The 21,153-nt window shown below is 42.6% G+C and overlaps 1 protein-coding gene across 1 annotated transcript in view; it reads left to right on the plus strand.

Annotated features, from left to right (window-relative positions):
* The window catches only part of nxn (nucleoredoxin), a 53,057-nt gene that overhangs the window by 953 nt on the left and 30,951 nt on the right, over positions 1-21,153 (plus strand). The gene's annotated exons all lie outside the window — the stretch shown is intronic.

Here is a 21,153-nt window from a genome sequence, read left to right on the forward strand (position 1 = left end):
TATTGATAAAACTCACTATCTATGAATCTGTGTCGTGTTATACACAAGATCAAATTTAATTCAAGAAAAAAAGCAGCCTCTTGATTCCGCAGTAAATCAGTGGAAACCATCCTTCAAAAAGTCAGTAGTGTTTGTACTGAAAAAATGTGAGAAATTTAACGAGAAGTTAATTTTCTAATCACGTTTCACCATTGTGAAAGAAAAAAAATTCACCCATTTATCATTTGACTTAATTTTATCTGGATGATCTAAATGTGTCAGGTGAGACATTCCCAACTCAGCAGGACAGGAAAAAGACTTAAATTCCCTTTGTGTTGACTTTTCTGTGTAAGCAGTAGGTACTGGCACATAATATTTGAGCTGAACACCACAGAGCTGTGGGATTGTTGCAGCTATCATGTAATCCAGGGTGCTGCTTGTGTAGGCTGCCCAGTGAAGGCCTTTTATTTTGCCATCATCCCACCGGTAGCTTTCCTGATGGGACCAACGGTGCAGCAGTTGGAGGATTTTTGGTTCACTGCTTTGATTGCTCTGACTTATGAAATACTTTTTATATTCCTCTAATTTAAATCATGAGGCAGCCTGGATTTATTTTTCTGTGATTATGTATTGTAGTGCAAATATTTGCTTTTCAGTGAAAATGAACATGTAGATTTTTTTTTACATTTCTTTAGGCTGATAATACATCATTAAATTGCATATTTATTTATCCTCATAAATCTGACTGTAATATTTTAGAGTTAAGAATTTCTTTTGCTCGTAGCTAAAACTGCCCCATAAGCACAAACGTCTTGTGGATAAACTCTTTATGCAAAATAGAAGAATACACATGGCAGAGGTTTCCTTTACTAGTTCGTATGTGATATCTGCAGCTGCCCAGTCCTGAAGTCTTGCATAGATGTGTGTGTGTGTGTGTGTGTGTGCACTGCAGGATGTCAGTGGGCCATCCCAGTGTCCTTTTTACAGCTCAGGTCTCTTTCTCTAAATGTAATGGCTAATGAGGCATACACAGAGATACTGCGGTCAGCTTTATTTGCGTTGTACCAGTCGTGCAAGTCGGTTAATGCTGAATTTGTTTTGCGCAGTAAAATGCTGCTATGGATTTGTAACTGTAAAGGTAAAGAGCATTTTGACCCCTTGTTTTTTGAGGCTTAGATCTGATTTCATAAAGAGGAAATATTTCTTCTGGGAAAAAAACGGTCTGCGGCATATAAAGATGTTTCTGGTTATACCATACAATATGCGTATTAAATTGTAGTGGCCTATAATGTTTAGCAGCCCGCGTTTTGTCTGTAATGCAGTCAAAGAGGATATTTTCTTCAGTCTTGCCACGTTTAGTCAGTTCACCCCTGACTGTTCTTTGTGTCGATGAGGCATGACTTGGCCTGTGTCATTGTCTTGTAAATTCTTTTAGATTGCCAGTGATGATTTCCGTTACACCTCATAATGAAGTCCAGGCGTGAATAAGGCTGGGAGATGACGGGGTAGTGGGGGGTTGTCTTGTTGTTGTCTGGGGCGGAGCACATCCATCGCCACAGCACAGCGTTATTGTGTCCTAACTGCTTGAGGAAAACGTCTGTGGCGTCAACATAACCATTGTTCAGGCTGTTGTCGGTAGTCTGTTGGCCGTCTCGGTCTTGGGAGAACAGAGCAGCGCAGTTATGTGTATCTGTGTTTTGCAGAGGCCTGCAGTTTTGGTCCAGTTTGGGCTTCGTCCGACCTTCGGCCTGTTCTCTCTGCCTCATTGTAACGCAGCAGTGAAAATTCCTGCTCCAGTCAGCAGCCTCAGTACTCTAACAGTATTTTATAAATGTGGCCTCTCTGGAGGCACGCAGAACGTGTCCTTAATGCTCATCATCCATTAGTTATTTCATTGTTTATGCATGTTGGCGTTTTGATTTTGTTGTAACATTGCAGCTGTCTAGTCGGTGCATTCAGGCACGCTGCAGTCTTTCTCCTGTCCAAATGGTTGGTGTTTATCTCCGGCACCTGATTTGTTTTTATTCATAATTCAGATAGTTGATTTCCTTCTTTTTAATGGATATTGTTGTTTTCTTTAGCTGCAATGATTAACTGACCAACAGAAAATTAATCAACATCTATTTTGATAATTGATCATATATTTCAGTCCTTTTATTATGCAGAAATGACAAATATTTGCTTATTTCACCTTCTCAGATGTGAGGATGTGATATTTTTCTTTGTTATATGTGATAGTGAGCCTAGTATCTTTGGGATTTGGATTATTGCCTGAATAAAAGAACCTATTCGAATATAGCAAATCGGGCTGTGGGAATTGGTAATGGATAAAACAATTTTTTTCGACAACACGAGTAATCAGAAAATAATTGGCAGATTAATTGATAATGGATGGCGTGTTGCGAGGGAATTTATGAGTCATGTTTTATTTGCAATGAGATGAGTCTAATTCAAGCACAAGATTCACATTTTGCAAATCAGTGTGTGAATAACAGAGGAGGATCCTGGCAGGTCCGACAGTGTAACCGAAGAGGATCAGCTTTACAGTTTTTGAGCTACAGACTGACCTTATTGGTCAGTGATGTGGACCCAGCGGAGGGCCGTGTTGATGTTGTGGCTTTGCACAGACTAAGTGGTTGTCTCACCGCTCCTCTCAGGCTCTTTTTGACTTGTGACTGAAAGCTGAAATCATCTCGTGAAGGATGCAGTTTCTCTTCAATCGCGTCTTTCAGAGCCTCACTGCCCACCTCTGACTGCACCTCCCCTCCTCCTCCTCCTCCTCCTCCTCCTCCTCCTCCGCCTGCTGCTCCTCCCTCCTCTGCCCTGTACTGACTTGGCTGTCTACCTCTCACTGTAGGCTGTCCTCAGTTCTTTTCACTCAGGGCCTTCACATTGCAGGAAATGTTTGTTATTAATTCAAGCAGGGGTAAAATTCTTGATTAAAGACAGGGAGAAAGGAAATTCTCATTTCAAGTCGAGGCCAAACTTTATTTTAACTGGGCTTTGAAAGAAGGTGAAAACTGTCATGAAGTTCTCTGGTGGTTTTTAACATAAATAGACTGAAAAGCTGCAACTTGCCTTTATTATATCTTGGAGCATGTTGATTCATTGTGTTACTTCCCTATGCGAGATGTCTGACGGTTATAGACTGCTTAATGGAGTAGAAAATGTCATTCTTAAGGTGTTGTGGTTCTTAAAGGCAGACAGGCCAGGAGGTCAGAACACTTTTTCCGAATGCCATCGAGGACATCCACTGCTGTTTGTCTTGAGGGACCCTTGAATAGCACGTTCTCACCGAGTGGACGTCTGCTTGTCGTGCATGGACGGCTGTCCAGCTGTCTGGCTGTGTCAGCTTGCTGGCACTGCCTTACATGGACTTGTTCAGCAGGAGTGAGAGAGTTCCATGTAAATCAATTTAAGCCTTGGCCAACGTGATGTGAAAACCCCGACTTGACCAAAGGGGGAGGAACAAGTGGGGATGTTGCCAGAGCTGTTCCTGCAGGAGTCGGGAGGGGGGGCGGGATCACATCGCAGTCAGAGAAAGGCCTCTTGTTTCAGGTCCTCCTGCTCGGCGGTTCTGCTCTGTAGCCGGCCCCCAGAGGCAGGACACCCGCTCGCTCGGCTCACCGCCAGGGGCAAAAGGTGCAAGGGGCTTCAGAGAGGGGCTAAGGATGCCTTTCATCAATATGTCACTGATCTGCTGAAGACCGCAGTTCACCCAGCCCGTCATAGCTCCTTGCCCTGTGACAGTAGAAATGACTTGAAAAGAGCCTGAGCTGTTTTATTTGCAGGTGGTAATTCTCTCCTTTTGATCTGTCAGTGTCGCACTTTGGTTTTGTGGGCCTGTGTGGTTTGATGTTTCCTCTTTTTGTTGTGTTCACTCACACCATGTGGACTAATAACGTCAACCGAACGAGACAATTTTGAGACTTCTGTGATGTGGGCCATCTGTAATTGAGAGAGCTGCCATGGATTTAGGTAAAGGAAGCTGTGTGTTGGTGCAATACCTGCAATAAGACAGTAATTTTACTTAAATTACATACTATGACATCTTTATTATACTATATAAGCCTACAGGAAGTGGTTCCGGCATTTGTCAGGCATTTATTTGATTATGATTTGTATCCCTGAATTTTGCGCTTCAGGTACATTTTTGTGGGTTTATTTTTGGTTTTTTTTAATGGCTGTTTGGATGTTTGCAATGTTTCGTTTTGTGTCAGCTCAACACCGGTTGTGAATACAGATGAACTAACAAGAAGGCAGGCAGTATATAAAATGATGTAGCATTATAATTTCTGTGTGTCTGTAAATGCACCATGACTTTTCTTTTGCCACTGTTTATGCATTCCAGTTCACACCGCTGGGATTGTGTTCCCATAGATTTTAAGTTTTGGTAAGCCGACCTTGTTGAGACTGTTACCTTGACTCTGCCTGGAAGTGTGCATGCCTGGCTGCAGTGCTAGAGTTTAATGTGACTCCATTGTCTTGCAGCTGTGAGGCCTTGTTGCTGTGCGCCATGTTTGACAAGAGCTTATGTAAAGAATGTGGGCAGACACCTGCTCGACCGAAGCCGCTCAGGGCCAGAGGGCATGGAAATTGTGTGTGTTTGTGAGGGCTCAGGATACTTGGCAGTGCCAACTGTTACATCTCACATCACTGAGCTTGTGTTACTGTTTCCTTTCACTTCCCATTGTGTCCTCTTTACTGGGAGATCTGTAATATTATGAGAAGCGACAATAGAGATCTCATCAGAGGTGATGTTCAGAGGCTTAAGTTACCCAAGTGAGAGTTTAGGGAACAGTCGCACTGTGTGTGCTTGTAAAAACCCATTCCCTCTTGCAACTCAATCTGTTTCTACTTCCGTTATCTACCCGTTGAAAGACAACGCACAAAAGCTGTAAGGCTGCGACCTCCGTCTGCGGCTCACAAACCGCTGAAACGATACTCTGGGACTGACTTCTCCTCTTTGTCCCTGTGCTCTCCAGCTGGACCGCTCCTGGACCCTGTGGTTTTCAGTCAGGACTTTCCAAAGCAGAGTGACGTTAAACATAATAGACATGGCTAATGTGCTCACCGCGGTGTCTGCAGTAGCCCTCGATGAGAACAACAGATGATTCATCCGCATGCGTGCATTACCCCAAAACCAGTCCAATTGTCACATACTTACCAGTCAAATCATTCAAAGTTCGGAATGGAATCTCTTCAATAATTTTGCATTTTGCTGATGACGGGAAAGCAGTTTAGATCAACCTTCTTTCCATGAGCAGATGGTTATTATTTCAATTCATAAATCCATAATCATCTGCTGTGTCCCTCTCTCTCTTCTTCTTTTTTTTTTATTACCACTGTTGTCGTTTCCGGTAGGTTTGTTCCTCCTTTTCTCTGAGCTGAGAACACTTCATGAACCGGTTGCTGTGCCGGGACCCTCCCCCCACTCAATCTTCCGTTCTCTAATTGCCCCACACTGCAGCTCAGCCGCCCTTTCCAACATAATAACAGCACAGCCGCCCCAGGGGCATCCTGCCATTCAGAGCTGTCTTTCGTCTTCCTTTTGTTATCTCCCCTAGATTGAATGTTGACTCTTTGTGATTGCCCAGTTTCCCCCACATCATCACCACTGATCATGTTACTGAAGCTAAATGAAAAAAGGCACAATGATGGATACGTACCTTGGACTGACGACGTCAGTCACTGCAAAGTCTCATCTTTATCTCTGACACTCAGTGAAACCTATCACCTTCAGGATATCTGCTCTATCAGTGAGTGGCAGTGCTGATTTGATGGAAATTTATTCATAGTATGAAAATTTCTGGTGTGAAGGTTCCCCTTGGACGATAACCCTTTCCCTTCCATGTGACCACCACCACCCTGCTCTGAGGATGGCAGCACTGTTGTGTATGCAAACTGTGACCATGCCACCCCCCCCTTGTTTTCATCCAAGTGTAAGTGCTCCTGCAGCTCCTGCTCCTGTCTGAAAAGAAGCTTGTTGTACAAAGGGACCCAGTGTCAGCATGCAGCATAGCACACTGCCACCGGTCCTGCTGTCATGCCTGCAGTTTAGTTGTTGCTTGTGGTAAAGGGATTTTTATTTACCAATTGAAAAGTACACAGGACAAAGTCAGGAAAAAGGCTGTTTTATGCAATGTTTCGTTTAGCTAGTCTAACAAGTCTGAGCTTGACCACCCAATAAAAAATATGATAGGATTTAATTAAAAAAAAAGCTGTTCTGGAGGAATATAAACATCAAATTTGGAGCAAAAATTGCTGGAAGTAATGGCTAAAATCGAAATAGTTCATCAAAAGTAATAAGTGGTTGTGATAGTTAGATAAAAGTACTAGACGAACACTTTTAGTTAGCATAAAAGGATGAAATAATCAGGTAAAAGCAATGGGTAAACAACTGAAACAGCCGACCTGCCACTCTTAGTTTAGCTGAAATGTGTTACTCTCGCGTTATGTTAGTGGATCATTCTAATATTTTTCTGTTGAGAAACAGGACAGGTGTTCTGCTACTGCTGTGCAGTTATGTGAGGGTGGGACCAGTAGTTGTGTTTTTCTGAAGATGGAGAGGAAAGAGAGAATGGTAGTCATTCCCTCAGGCTAAGAGAGCACTGTATGTGGATGGAGAAAATGCTCCTCTCTGCTCCTATGAGCTTTGTGTGCATCCAGACGCTGCGTAGCAGAGCAGCAATCAGCCCACATCTTCCAGGAGCTAAGATGGACTGTAAGGTGCAGGGACTGTGTAGTGTATCTCACTGTAATTATGTTTTAAATATTGTTAGTCTCGATTTGCAAGACAACTGTATGTGATTTTTTTTTTTTTTTCTATAAATATCTATCATGATATACAGCCTATCCTAGCTTTGCAAAAACAAGAATTGGAAGAAGAATAAATTTATGAAATATTGGCAGTATATGTGCATAGTACTTTCAACAGTGACATCCTGTGACAACCTGTCAGCATGTATATGCACTCACACACCCGCGTTACTCAGCAGCGGACACTCTGGAGATGTTCAGTGGGAGCACCAGAGGAAACCAAACAATATTAAAATCCAGAAATAGCGCTTTGTCACAGTCTTTGACAGCTGAAAGAAGCTTGAACTTGAGCAACCCCGTCTCCACTGGGAGATCAGGCCAAGTCTTCTTTTTCATTTTAACTTTCATGCCTCTTTTTTTACTGTTTTGAAGAAGTTCATGGACATGGAAAAAAATGTGGTTGTTCAAGACCTCACATATTTCAGATTAGTTGGTTCTAACTGCTGGTTGATCCTCAGTGTGCTCCAACACAGGCCATCGTTACAGTGAGCTGTTAATCTCCTACAGGATAATGAGCCTGCTGAGGATGTATCGTATGTCTGATAAGGTCAGATGCCACCGCAGACAGCTTGCCAGAAGAATCTTTTACATAATATGGAATCAGCATGGTAGCAAGTTAAGAATTGTAACAGTATGCTGACAGAAATAAGAATTATTAAGTAAGCATCTTCAAATCTAGTTTTTGTTGGAGCTCAGGAAGTTAAGGAAACTCAAGCAGTGTGTTGCTAATTTAAATGCTGTCCTTGCTAAGCTGGCATACCGCGTTGAGGAAACGTGGAGGAAAACTGAGGGGAGTCTGGCTGAAGCAGACCTCATGGCCTGTAGTTTGCTCATTATTTTTTGTAATAACCAGCAAGTCACTTGGATTCATTTCCAGGCACACCCAGCTCCTGCTCCTTGCACACAGGCAATCTTGAAATTGGATAATTGAGTGCGTTTATGTTTTGATTATTTATCTGAACACGCCAAATCATCTGCAGCCAGGTTCACCGAGTTTACTCCGCCGGTGTTATTTGAAACCACTGCATCGACACACTCCCTACATAATTGTACATTTTATCTGCTTGGACAAATGGATATGTTGATATTCCCAGTTGGTATCTCTCATGCACAATCCAAGTCTCATGACTCTTTAGAATACATTTGTGAGCTATTACTCAAGGTCACTGTTGGGCCAGTTAATGTGGAAAACAAATGATGGTGCTGCGGTGTTGCCTATAAATTGATTCATATCGTTGTATCAGTTACATTACACTGACAGCATGAAGCTGGACTTATTTCTCAGCTGGCTGCAAAATATTCACTGTCACTGAAAGCTTGTGGCTGCAGGAGCTGGTGAGTACAGGAAGGTCACTCTTACATGGGATACACATATGTACAGAGTCTTACCTGCTTTTGCCAGTTACTGCGTATATATATATATATATATATATTTTTTTTTTTTATGTGACTATGGCACATTTTAACTTATATTAGTGATCCTGGAGTGAAATTATTGCTCATACGTCTACATGTCCGTAAGAGTATCTTTGTTTATACTACTTCACCGATGGCTATTGGCTATTGAATCCAGCACTCGCTCTCCTTTTTTGCTCTGTCTTGGTCTCCACTGACTCCTTTACCTTTATTTTATGGCAGCTGCACAGAATGTAGTGAGTGCTGAAGTCCAGCTTGTTTGTTCACTTCGGCTGCAAGTAAAGTAAACAAATACAGAACTTGACCTTGCTTCTTGGAAACACATGGAGTCTGTATAACATACAAGAGCAACAGGCCAGATGATGCACTGATGGTAACCCGTATGGAGGTATTGGCAAGGTTACTGGCTGAGAAATTACAAGGAAAACTGATGAAGCCAGGACAGGAAGAAACTTGTGTCAAAGGGGGCGCTGAGCTGAGTGAACGGGATTTTCACTGAACATCCCCTGAGGAAAGAGGTAGCCTGCCTTCTGTGGCTGTACCCGTGCATTTCTTCAGCTGTCACATCCCATTTTCAAATCGACTACATTATGTCTCTGTTCAATAAAAACCCCACCGCATGCGTTCCACACATATTCCAGCTCATGTAGTTGTTCCAAGGAATGTGTTTGTCAGAGAAGCCTCACACAAATCATCACACACTTTCAATGGTAGAGAGATTGGACCTCCTGCTGAGGCTGCGCTGTGGCTTAGCTCTGCCTCTGTGTTGGAGGCTAATCGTTGTTTTGATTAGTCTTTTTTTACCCAATCTGTTTGCATGGAGCACCGATCCCACGGCCACGTTGAATGAAAGGGTTTATCAGCTTAAGCCTGTTGTAAGGAGCACAAGAGGTCTCATCTTTTCTCTGAGGAACGAGAGCAGCCCTCCGACACAAGTATCCAGGCAATTAGAGATGCCGGGGCCTCAAAGAGAGATTACTGGCACACAGAGTGGTGGCCGGCTTCTTTCTCATCCCGCATGTTGTTCACTCTTTTTTTTTTTTTGAGTTTTGAGACAAATCATGATTGGTGCTGTGGAGAAGGCTGAATGCAGTCATGGGGCTCTTATCTGGGGAGGTTTCAGTGGATGCAACATCAAATTATACATTTCAAAACTATTTCTTATTAAAGTTTTCTCCTAGTGATGGCAACTGTCAGTCTTACAAATGTAATAGCAGCAGCAGCAGTTGCAGTAGTATGGTTTAATTTTTTTAAATTTTTTTTTTTTTGGGGCACATAACCTTTGCCTTTATTCATGGCACATAACCTTTTGTTATAATGTGAGCATAACGTAATGTGAAGATTTAGTTGCTTAACTTCCATCGTACTCAGTTTTGATTTGGCTCATTATAGTAGAAACATAACATCAAGGTAGGATTGTAACACAGTAAAGCACACTGTAACCAATCCCAGAGAGCCCCAGGGTGGCAGCCAGCCAACTTCAGTGCTATGCATGAAAGTAATAAGACTGCTTATGTTACCTATCTGTGTTTGTTTAAGACCCTTCTGGACTCACTTATTTGCCCCCTTTACCGGATTGCCACTGTGGCAACTGGATTGGGTCTGACTGGGTCCATCCACCATGGAAAAATGTTACATAAGGATTTGATTCCACAGATGCAGCAAGCCCTGACAATATTTAAATTGGTTGCAAATCAGCATTTGAGGTCTGAGTCTTGTCCAGCAATTTCACTGAAGCAAAATAAAAATCTTTAGTTCTAATTTTGAGTTTACACATCACTTTTGATGATCGAAAATCAAAAGTGATCAATCATTCCATTGTGACTGGCTTCCTTTCTGTAAAATACCAGGTCAAGACATAGAAGAAAGATGCTATTAACAAACACATCCTTCATTGTTCACCTAAAGGTTTAAGTTCACCACACAGTTCCCTGAAGATGGTCATAAATATACATTGCCACATACAGTGTTTTTAGTTATCCTGGACATGAACAGGATTCGAGGCTCATGTGTTTTATGGTTTCTTTCTCTGGAGGAAATGAACTCGCAGAAGCTTAAAGTGAGACCATTCCTGCTGATGTGACTTGTAGCCGGTGAGGTGTTAAATTGAGTCGGGAGACTGTGCGAGCGTAGGGAGTGGATAAACACAGACGAAATACTTAACCCTCCCTGTGCTCCGCTGCTCGCCAGTATGTCACTCGCCACCTGCTCATTTGACAGCGCTGCTGGTTTTGGAAGCAGCAGGTGTGCTCTTAAAGTCCAATGGTGGCAGGTTCTGCTCTGACAACCTCGGTCAGTGTTGTGGTCAGAAAGCCTGCTTTTTTTCTTTTTTCTAAAGGTGAAATATAGACTACTATGGTAGGATCATGGAGTGCCTTTAGTGAAGCGGCATCAATAGCTAACTGTTCGAGCGCACACAAGCCCCCACAGAAACTTACAAAGCTGATGAACTGAAGCAGAAAAAGAACCCAGATGAAGGTTTCATGTGAGGAATGTCGGTGTTTCTGCCAAGTCCTATACCTATTCCCCTCCCCTCTTTTCATCTATCATATAATTATGGTGTGCAGCAAGTGCCAGAGGTATGCACTGTGTTTTTAAAAGAAAGAAGGGGGTAGTAAACCGAAAGAGAAATATTCCTGAAAATGAAGATATGACTTTAGGTTTTTCTGGTCCAAAACAAATCCAGATTCCGTGGTCATTCTCGGACATTGTGTGGAGCTGCAATTTCGCACACGTAGCTCACAACAGGAGATACTCTGCTCACTGTGAATTTTCCTGACAATGATCTTCTCCTCCGACATTACATGGACGTCATACCTGGGCTGACTGGTCTCCGACATCTGCATTTACACATACTGCTCCTCCGGATGATGTCTAGATGAGTTCAGGGTTCTGCTGCATGCGTGAAAGCGACTGAAACACAGTTCTGATCTTCTTCCTTTTAATAGCAAAGAGTGGCCGATTGTAGTTGAAAGCCCGACATGTGGAATCGTTTATTCTCCTATCGCCGTGTGGCTGAACCTCCTGAGACACAAAGGCATCTTCGTCGCTTCCCCTCAACGCTTTGTTGCTCCAGGTGTTTGCTGTCTGAGCAGTTGGGATGAACTGCAGATAGAAACCCTGTCCAAAGATATGTTTAAAAAGGAAAGAAATCTGCAGGAAAAATATTATCCATAAGTTGCTGCAAGGCTGTCAGAATTCTCACCGGTGCTTTATGAAACTGCTTTTACCTCAGTTGGAATTCTTTAAGCTTGAGAAACGACGGGAGTGTGAGGAATCCCCTTAAGTTTGTTTTGATGAGAGGGAAAAAAAATCTGGGTAGGTATGCTGCCAGTGGGGTGGAGATATGTTCATAACGTATACTGCAATTACCCTCTAATTACTAGCATCAGAGCATGATCACAAAAAATCATAGCAGCAGTTTACATCATTCGTGCTAACAGGCTATTATTTGTGGCCTTTTTCAAGCTACAGTCATTCCCATGAGGCAGAACTGAAGGATTTGACAGTTTGAAGTGCAGAACAATGTATAATGCTTTGGGAATAAAGGTGGAGCTGAAGGGAAGTGTAACTGGCTGTACATTCTCTTGCTTTCTAGGCCTCCTTTAACATGTTCATCCTTTATCCAATCTTCAGAAAGTGAAAGCAGAGCCAAGTTAAATATCTGGCGTGGCTTCAAAGCTCCGAGCTTTTCCACAGAAAGCAGAGCGGTTTATGGAAGTTTGTGGATAGAGATAACAGATTGCATGTCTTTTGTGGCCGGCTAGTTGCCAGTTTTGAGAAATGGGTGTACCGCACACTGCCCTGAAATATTAGGTAATAATACACTGGGGTTTCTCAAGTGTGACCATGTTGAACTTGAGTCTGCTGGCATCAGAGCAATGCCTTGAATCTTTTGTGAATGGAGCAAGAGGTGTGCTGCTGAAAGGCTGCACTAAATATGGAAAGTCCTTTTGTCTGAAATAGAACAACACGGATATCTCTGTGAAACACGCTAGTTCTTGCAGGTGTGTCCTGCTGTTTGGTCTGATTTTCTGCTGCAGTTCAATAGGTTTCAGCTCCATTATTTCTTGCTGTAAAGCCTCCTGTTGAGGACGATCCATTTCTGCTCTTCCTTCACCTGCTCGGCCTCCCGTCCTTCAGTTTTTTCGGTGTCGAAAGCCAAACCTGCCTGTTTTTCCGTTAATTAGGCTGCCTTTTCTTCCTTGATGATACATGTTGTATGGCATCGCCCACAGGATTTCACGATAAGCCACAAGAGTCAGAGGCAACCCTGCAGGCTTTTAACCTTTTTTTTCCTTTTTTCCTGAAAGACAACAATGAAAAGAGGGGAGGAAATGGTGCATTTTCAATGATCTGCACCATCTTTGATCTTCAAATTGCAGCCATTACGTGTCATAATATTCCATGTAAAATTCCTCAGATTACCATGCCTTTGATGTTTCTCAGACTCAGCTTTGATATCGACATGCTGTGATTATGACTCTAACTTCTGATTTTGCAGCATTTGTGCCGCACAATAAGACTTACAACTGCTGCTCATTATGCAAACATGCAGATAACTCTTCTTTATCTGAATGGCAGAAATCTGAATCTGCTGTAGTCAAATCCTTTTTATATACAGTCAGAGGGAAATATGCTGGTGGTTTGGAGGTTAAGGGGCACAGGCGACTTTTAAAACTGTTTGAGTATACTTGGCACCAAGTTAATCGACTGAGAGACAAGAAAAGAGGGCGAAGCTTCAACTGTGATCCTGGGCCTGGTTTTGTGTTTGCCAGTAGTGAAGTGTGAGCAGCTGTAGGAGGCTGCCAGCAAGAGGACTGAAATAATTACTGCAGTATGCTAGCTTAGTCAACACCATACAACTGCAGCTGCTTCCTTTGCTGCTGAAAGAATTTCAAAGGATGTTATGTAGTTTCATGGTGTTGATTTTTTTTTTTTTTTTTTTTTCTTCCCCCAGCAAGTGTTGCCGTAACTACCTAGAAGGGATTTGTTGGACTGTGATGCCATTTTGGAAAGTAAATCCAGGTTAAATTTTAATGGTCAGAGGCTGTGATGAGTGGGAGCTGACTCTCAAGTGTGGACAGGACGATTCTGTAGAGAGAGGGGCTTGGACAAACATTTGTGTGCTCACACCATTTTGCTGTCTTGTTTTTAAATAGACTCCACCCCTGAAACAGCGCTGTCCTCTTCCCACCAACACAAAAGAAAGCAGGACGAGCAAACTGGGTCAGGTTTCCTCCTCCCGTTGACACCCTCATCGGTGGTCCTTAAGGCTTCGGTTGTTTCTTTTTTCTGTGAGGCGTAGAGATGGCTGCAGCTCCCAAAGCTGCATTAAGATTATCATCAATCCTTAAATATTGCTGTAAAATCTTTTAAAAATATCTTACCCATAAATCCTCGAGCCTTATTAAGTAGCTATAAAATTTTGCTGGGAAAACATCCTCAGTTAATGTGTTTCATCAGGCACATGTTGATGTATGTGAGGTCCTCTTTTTCCACCTGAGCCCACTTCAAACCACAGAAACAGACAAACATCTTCCCTCTGAAACACTGAAAAGCTTCATAATTTTCAGAGAAAATGCGTGTTTATGTAGAACCCCGTCGCTCGTTGCGGGAAGCTATTTTTCATTGCCTCCAGGACCTTCAGTTTTCTGGGCCTTTAATGTGTAATAACAGCAGAATTGGATCTTCTTTTGTCACAAATTTGTAGTGCTTTAATACCAGCACATATTCGTCGTTCATGGCCCCAGCTCAAGGTCTTTTTGATAATTGCATTTACAGACATGGTGGGTTTTGCCTCCCAGCAACATCCTCCTGCCCAGCCATTTCCCAGATGAGCAGCACTCTGTCATCTCAGCCTGCCAAACCCAGCCACTGCAAAATGGAAACACTCCAACAGGCAATCGCTTTGGTTAAAATTATGCTAAACCCGCAGTTCACTCAAATGCTGCATTGCTCCCATGATATGTGTATTTTTATGCTCAACACATTTTGTGCATTGCCCATCTTCATAAATTCTCCTGTGCACAGATGGGGATGTGAATATTAAGGTAATTTCAGCCATTATGTATCCTGTATCTCACAGCTTCCTGTTATTCATCTGAAAGGCCAGAGTTTTGAGTTCATTTCCAGAGTGTGTGCTACTCTTCCTGCACACTTTCTCAGGCTCTAACAATAGCCCCCTCGTTGCTGGCCCCTTGTAATCCTCTTTAACCCCTCCACCACCACCACCACCACCACCACAACCAGCACCATCACCCCCCTCCAACTTTTTCCTCTGTCCAACTTTTCTGCAACAAGCTCCCTCAATAGACCAGGCACCCCACTGTGTTGTCAGCATCAACTAATCATGAGAGATGCAGCAAATATAAATGTGTGGAAATACTGCAAAGCTGTATATATAGGAGTTAAATACTTGATTCATTTTAGATCTTATGCTGAAACTTGTGATGAAACATGTGAACACTGATCACTAGAGGATGCTGAATTCTAGATATAAGTTTGATTTCCCAGCTGCATGTCGGAGAGCGGGTTCCACTTTTTTGCTCACATTATTGTTTTGTTTGTGTACCTTGATGTCAGTTGGCACTTTCGACAGGTGATCAAGACCATACCTGTAGCTTCACTCCATCCTAGTGTTTTTTTTCTTTCTTGTTTTTTTGTGCATTTTTTATGTCTCGCAGCAACAACAAGATGGACATCACTGCAGGGTCTACTTCAGGGTGCAGTGTGTTTGTCATGCATTGTTTATTATCTGCTTTGATATCCCTCACTGTTCAACGTTGAATCTTGACACAGATACCGCAGAGACCAAAAGACTGCCGAGAGGAAGAGGGAGGGAAAAAGGAAAACAATGAGTTGAAATGCTTTGTTGTTTCCCCTTTCAGGAAATATTTTGTCACATTCCTTCTTTGTTGCCTTTAGAGTCTGTTTTTTGTGCAAGTACTCAGCATTTTTGTTTTTGTACAGTATATACTCCATCTTTATTTCCATGACTCAGACAGAGACACTCACTCACATGGACATTTATTGGAAGTACAGAATCACTTAAGATTAAACATCTCAGTCTTGTCAGGCTTGTCATCATACAGGTCCGAGGATCTTTTTGTCCTTCAAGATGAGTAGATCTCTCCTCCGCTTGTAGTCTGATTTTCATTTTATTTTTGAAGAGGCTCTTTCAGCCTGATTAAAAATGGTCAGTTATTCAACCATTTATCCCTACATGCTTCCAATGGCCTTTTTTTCTCTTCAGTAGAGCGGCAAGGGATGGGTGGTAATTGTAGATGAAGGCCGGGAACTGGATGGCGGGGGAGGGGACTGACACATCTCGGGCTTTGGCAGTCGGCTGCACCTGCACCGCTGATGTGCTGCTCGTGGTGGGAACTTAGACTGCTGCTTACGAGGTCAACCCTCCTTGCAGCTTCTCTGGCGGTTTGCCCCGTGCCAACCATATAAAGGGCTGCTCTTTCCATTTCGGCCCTCGCTGAGTGATTCCTGCCCTCTGCCCTCGGGCCGCCACAAGCATCGTTGTCACTCAAGTTGAGTGAAAGCGAGTGCTGAAGAAGGACCTGAAAGGCAGTGACACTCTTGAAATCCACTTCAAACAAACAATTACAGCATACATGGCGCTAATAGGCCTTTATGGGTATACTTCGGCCGCCCTGCTGTTCAGATGGTAGTAATTGTTATTTGCATCTGCAGGTTCTTGGCAATACGATCCATATCACAATACAGAAGTTACAATTCAGTGTACTGTGAGCGTGGCTTGTTTCCCAGATCTGTGTCTGTTTTTTGTTGAGTTTGTTAAGTTGTACTGGAAGAGTTAAATGGCTGAAGATTACAATACTTCTGTTAAGCTGGGGTTCAACACAAAATGTTTGAGATTCAAATCACGGTATCGTATCGATACTGTCTTAGACCTCTAATTGTGAGCTGTGTTCAGGGTGCTGCAAATGAGAGCCACTTGGGTGTTTCAGGTGATGAAGAACTGGTTTCTGTCTGTGAACATGTGTAGATGTGTGTGTTTAGATTTAATGAAGGAATGTGAAGCCTGTGCCTCCTGAGTAGTGAAGCGGTGCCTCATCAGCTCCCACAATGCTGCTCAATATATGCAAAGCCGTCTCTTGATGGGGCTTGTTAAGCATCAATACTATACTCCTGCTCCAGAGATTTATTTCAATATGGTTCATTACCATTGATAAAGTCCCCGCTCTCTCACTCCCTTTGTGACTTCAGTGCCCTTAGAGGGGCCACATTTTCCAGCTGCATGGGTGGATAACTTCCCAATTTTTCCTTCCAACTGCATAGTCCAGCTTTGTCACAATTACCATCCATCTGTAAACATCTGTGGGTTCTGTCTTCTGTCTGTATTACAACACTGTAGATTCAGCAGAAAACAATTTTAATGTAAAATTAAGGTGATTAGCATTAAGATATGTCAGTGCTTTTATTATGCATGTTACCGTGCAGTGTTTTCATTCATATAAAAAATAGAGAATTGATGATTTAAGCATAGCATCATAGGGAAACAGAGAAAACAGTATCTGTTCGTTGTTTTCCAATGATTTTTCAAGTGTCTTTTTTTCCTAGCAGGCAGACACCTTTAGCCTGAGATGTCATTAGTACAGTGAAAGGGATCTTTGACCAGGATATTTGTGTTACTTTTCACTCCTGTAAAGCCCGGCTCTGTGCTGCTCATCATGGTCTAATGGCACACAACACTGCCGCAATTAAGCAGATGTTTGGAATTACTCAAATAAACCTCCTGGTGCTTTTTTTCCCCTGATGTTCATTTTTCCCAGAGAAAGGAGACATAGACATCTTGTTCTATAGAGTGTTTTTTAGGTTCTCCCTATTAGAAAAATAGGGTGTGATTTTTAAACTGATCTATGCCTGCAGTGCTTCTTTCTTTTTCCAAGTGGCTGTGCTAAGAGGTTCATGTGGGACATAATGTTCTACAAACACACAAAGGGGACCAAGTTTAAATGTAAAGATATATATAACATTAAGCGTGTGTGTTCCTAAAACAACGTTTCAGCTGCTCCTGTTTTGCCTTGACTTGGAGTGTAAAGTCTGTGGACAAATTACCACAGCTCCGTAGGATGGATCCAGCTGTAGAGGATACATGTTCCCGTAACAGATTCAACTCTGATTGCAATTTGACTGACACAGGAAATCATCTTCAGACTGCAGATCTCTGTTGCTAAGGGTACCGGACTGGCGGGCTGGTAACGGCCAAGTGGACCCTGAGCAATCTGGGGCAGTTACTTCAATTAATGATTAGGATCTAAAGAAGGGAGTGCCAGTGAGATGTGAATTCATTACAGGGTTGAAGCACGAGATGAGCTGGAGTTATAGAGACATAAGAAAAAACTGACAGAGTGTGAAAGGCACAGAGTCATTGCAAGCCAAGTGCTCATGTTTGGAGGAGCAATTAATGGTTATTGGATTTTTGTAGACCATTATCGAATGGACTGTGGAACAAAATCAATTATGAAATCAGAATTGCATCATGTCTCTTCATAATCCATGATAATTCCATGTAGTCAGGGTGTGTGGGTTTTTTTTTTTTTTTTTTTTTTGGGTGGTTGTTTTGTTGTGTGATGTATGAAAACTGCTGACTGAATCTCCTTGTGGAAACAGTAAGGCAATTCAGGATGTTTTTGAGCTCATTAAAAAATGAAAAATGGCTGCATTGTTAGGTCTGTCGTTTCACAGGAGAGAAATGCGTTAGAGGGAAAAAGAGTGTCCCATATGAAAGACCAATCTGGGCTGAACCAGTCCAGCCTGGTCCATTTGCTGGACCACCCAGACTGATCTGGCTACAAAAGTGAACATGTTGTTGCGGAACTGCTTTTCAGGTTCATTTCTGGCCAGTAACAAAAGGACTAAACAACAAAAAGCTGAATATACCATTAAGATACCTAATTGCCTCTCATGTCAAATGCTTGTGACTGGTGATTATAAAGTAAAATAATGGTAGAACGCTACATATCTTAACAATTTCTGGCCAGGTTGCCAAAAGTGTGGATATTCTTGGTCTCCAGATGACGTCTCCTAATGAGTTTGTGATGCTCATTTCTCTGATCGTCACTTCGGCACATGAAAAGAATTGCCCAAACGTTCATGGTCCACACACAGGGAATCCCAAACTTTTGCTCTAACTTGTCCTTTCACACACTGTCGTTGTCTGGCCCCAAAAATTTGCCAAAATCTTCCAAGCAGATGGTGATAAAACTTGAAGAACACGTTTCCGCTCTCCAGAAGGCTAACCTTGTCAATTTCAAAGACTGGATAGCTTTCACCTTAGGCCATCCTCAGCAACTTTACACGGGAATCTGCAACGGGTGTTATACTTACATGTCTGATTTCTTGCGACTTGCTCTTTGCAGCTTGAGGTCGCTTCTGGTACGCTTCTAGGATGCTTTTAAAACGTGCTCAGAAGGACTGCCTACTGCATCCTGAATACGACACAGGATGGCCCATTGAAATCAACCTGTAGGTCTCTTGTACTGTAATTCTCTGATAGAAGCAAATACCAACAGATCACTGTTTCATTATTTTTTTTAATGGTAACTTGATAACTACGTATGTTTTGTTAGTTTTAACTGAACACATTCATGATTGTACAGTTTTCACTGCTATGATGCAGTAAAAAATTTTAATGTCAGCAGCTTGGGACCATTTCCTTAACATATCTTATCCTAGTCGACCCTATGAGAGTCTGTGAATTCATGCTGTTTTAAAGTGGGCTCCTATAGTATAGAGGAGGTAAATGAAATAACAGGAAATGTTTCAGGTCCATAAATTTCAGAGTGAGTTGAAGGACATGCTGCTGCAAAGAGCAGGCTGTGCGGTCTGCTCGTGGTAGGTTATCTGCCAGAAATTATAAATATTATTTGAGCAAACTCACTTCTACCCCAGTCATAGCAGTCAGTCATGTGAAGCAGCGACCGCCGAGATCCTGACCAGTTGTTCTGTTGTCTCAACAATCGTGATTGAGCATATAAACGGACAGCAAAGAAAGCCGGTCGTGCACCAGATCTCGCATATGGACTCTCTATTTGTAAGAACGCTGGCCTGTTGTTTATACCTGAAAGCTCTCAGCTTTATTTTGTCCATTTGGACTGTTTAGTTCTCCAGCTGGATAAAAGTAGATGGTGTGAAGTTGGAGCCAAAAATAAGAGCTGTGCTGCAGAGTTTGTTCTGAGTGAAACAGAACTGTTGTCATGCACAGTGCCTGTCAATTAGCCTGTAGCTAATCATCCGCTTTGAGACCTGCTGCATCTGATGCTCAGATTTAGCTGGTTTATGTTGGGAAAGGCAACCACTTACACACAGTGTGCTCTGTAGGCCACCACATATACTATGTGTTTGACAGACCACAGTTTCCTGGTTGGTATTTGGCAGCAATCAGAGCAAAACATGAACTACATGGGTTTTGGTCCAAAAGCCCTAAAGCCCTGCGATAACAAAATGACTGCAGGCAAAGACGGAATATATTAAGTTGAGTCTAGATGCGTGATGGAGAGCTAAACCTGTAATTACACTGAGACTGAGACCGAGAGTGACATTACAGGTTACACCTCTAAATATCGCTTAGGGCTACATAAAGACCCTAAGCCTTGAAAAGCAGCTTCTCTGTGGCGATCCATCTACTTGCCCATTGTGCGACAGTAACACGGCCGCTACGCCGCCATGTTCCACCACCCCAAGGCACAATGCGTACTGGTCATCTGTGTGTACGGATGTCGGTTTCGCTTGTGTCTGGCAGGATGTGTGTGTATTCTAGGAAGCACTCCGTCCGCTTCCTGCTTGTATGTATTACACTGAGTGCCACTCACAGGCCAGAGAGAGCAGATAGAAATCTGTAGGTTCGCTCAATCCTGTTAATGTGGAACAGCATTTAATTAGATCCGCTCTACATCGAGCAGCTGCATCTGTGACTGCAATGTAATGACACTCTGCATGTCGCTAAACGCCGACACTGTCGAGGCGCTGACTGCTTTAAAGGGGCTTGTAAAACTTTAAATAAAGGGCTACAGCAACCACACAGTCCAGAGTCTAGAGGCGAACATTTAAGGACAACTTTATTTGCAGTGGGACAACGTTATGTCATCTTAACAGTCATCACATTTCTGGTGCTTGAAAGAACAATTCTTTTCAATTTTCCTTGTTCATCATTGTTTTCTTTGCTTGCTCGGATGGAGATATGAGACCTTATTCTCCTGCCTTCAGTGGAAGCCATTGCCTCTTATTCATTTGTTTGTATTACATAAAAAGAGCCATCACAAATATGAAAATTATCAGACATACTTAATCCATCACATAAAACGCAGAGGTTTGGCTCTCAGGAGTCCCTCTGTTGTATTGTTATTTCACTTTGCCCAAGTTGACTATTTTCACATCAGTGTGTGCAACACAACTGCACTCTGCTCACTGTCAATCACACAACACTCACAGAGAGAAATGCAACTCGCTGCCAGGAAATGTTCCCCTCAAAAACATATTGCCTTACAAACATTGTATCATCCAGTCAGTGCAGAAAACATTAAGCCATCCTTTCAAAAATGGCTACAAGTCAAGAAGTCAACATTTGCAGGCGTATTACTAAATAATTGGTGTTCTCTTTTAAGGTGGGTAACCAAAATGGATGGTTTCATACAGAACCTTCCAGGAATGATGTTACTGAGATTTGGCTGATTGTAAATGGCTGTTGGATGTTCAATCTGTTTGATTCAAGGATGGGAAAAGTCGAATCGAGGTATTAACAGATGTGATGAATCTGATGCAGACACGTCTATTTTCAGTCTCTGTTGTGTTCCCTCCATGTCACAGATGATTTTCTGTGTAAGTGCCCTAAAAAGAGAGGAACCTTACTTACTGGCCAGGGAAAACAGAGCTGATGTATTTCCTTTGTGGTGTTTTTGAGAGAAA

Source organism: Scatophagus argus, chromosome 5 (genome assembly GCF_020382885.2).
Source record: "Scatophagus argus isolate fScaArg1 chromosome 5, fScaArg1.pri, whole genome shotgun sequence".
Taxonomy (NCBI): Eukaryota; Metazoa; Chordata; class Actinopteri; family Scatophagidae; genus Scatophagus; species Scatophagus argus.